The following is a 1,572-nucleotide window of genomic DNA, read 5'->3' on the forward strand; positions in this document are numbered from 1 at the left end:
GGGTTCTGGGGGCTTTGAGGAAATGTCAGGGGTCTAAACAGACCCTTGCCATTTCCCTTTTGAAATAGAAAAAGACATTGAGGACACAGAGTCCTCTGCCCATGCAGTGGGAATGCGAGGAGAAGCTGTGTTGGACGTCTGGCGCCCCTGTTGCCAATGGCGCCCTGTGCTCGCCATGGTAACAGGGGCGAGGGGGCGCAGCCAGGCTGGCCCTGGCTACGCCCCCTCTTAGCTGCGCCTGAGGCGAGTGCCTCACTCGCCCCATGGTAGCTACAGCCCTGCCCATAGCCTTCGATAGAAGCTCCTACAAGACACCTAAGAAATGGCTCATAACAAGCCTATCCCCCGACCTCCCCCATTGGCTAAAACACACAAAAGGTTAAGTCTGAGAGAGAGCCTACAGGCCACACTGGTGACTAGTCCTTTGTCCTATCCCGACTTTTTTTTGGGCCCCACCTGCAGAGTACAGATCCACAATAAGATGCAGTAAGTTCTCATGGGGTTGATGAGTCACATTACAAGGCCCCAACATCTTTGCTGACACGATAACTGCAGACTAGGTGGTCGACATACTGGTAGATGTTCCCAATGATGAGACCTTTACAGAAGAAGAGGCCAGCAGTAGTTGGGTACATCATCTTCTGTAACATAGAACAACGACGTTTCGGGGAAGCAAACCAGCAGTGTATAACCAGTGCTATTAGGGATGCGCCGATAAATTGGCCGCCCAAACATATGGGCCGAAAATGGCACTTTTGGCTAAATGCCATTTTTCTGCCGATACAGCTGCGCATCCGTGATATCTTTCCTCCCCACTGGGCGCTGCTCTGTGTCCCAGTGGTGAGGAGAGAAACTGTGAGAGCCGGCCGAAGGCTGAAAGAGGAGAGCGCCGTGAGCGGCCGGCGTCTCTCCTCCAACACCGCTCAGCCTCCTATCGCGGTCCGGCACAGCCGTGTGGGGGCGGAGACAGGCCATGCTGTCACAGGAGGCTGAGCTCTCCTCCCTAAACAGCTCGCTCAGCCTCCTATCACTGTCCGGCAGAGCCGTGTGGGGGCTGAGACAGGCCATGCTGTCACAGGAGGCGGAGCTCTCCTCCCTGCACCGCTCGCTCAGCCTCCTGTGACAGCATGTCAGGATGGAGAGCGAGAGCAAACACTCAGCGATCAGTGATCGCTGAGTGTTTGTACATAATTGAGGACAGAGTATGGTTACTATATCCTCAATTATGAATGAATGGGAAGTGATCTATATCATCATCTACATCACTTCCTGTCCATTCATGATTGTGGTTATAGTAACTCATACTCTGTCCTCATGTTATGAATGATCAGGAACACTCAGTATAGAGAATTCCTGTAAATTCATAACTGAGGATACACAAAAAGAGATTGAGGGCTCTGTGTGTCTCTGAGGGCTCCGTGTGTGTCTCTGAGGGCCCCGTGTGTGTCTCTGAGGGCCCTGTGTGTGTCTCCGAGGGCTCTGTGCGTCTCCGAGGGCTCTGTGCGTCTCCGAGGGCTCTGTGCGTCTCTGAGGGCTCTGTGCGTCTCCGAGGGCTCTGGGCTTCTCTGACGC

The 1,572-nt window shown here is 53.9% G+C and overlaps 1 protein-coding gene across 2 annotated transcripts in view; it reads left to right on the top strand.

The window, feature by feature from the left end:
- CACNG4 (calcium voltage-gated channel auxiliary subunit gamma 4) overlaps window positions 1–1,572 on the top strand; it is a 32,644-nt gene that overhangs the window by 28,815 nt on the left and 2,257 nt on the right. The window lies entirely within an intron of this gene.

The sequence above is a fragment of the Nanorana parkeri genome, unplaced genomic scaffold (assembly GCF_000935625.1).
Source record: "Nanorana parkeri isolate BGI_ZX_2015 unplaced genomic scaffold, ASM93562v1 scaffold2184, whole genome shotgun sequence".
Taxonomy (NCBI): Eukaryota; Metazoa; Chordata; class Amphibia; order Anura; family Dicroglossidae; genus Nanorana; species Nanorana parkeri.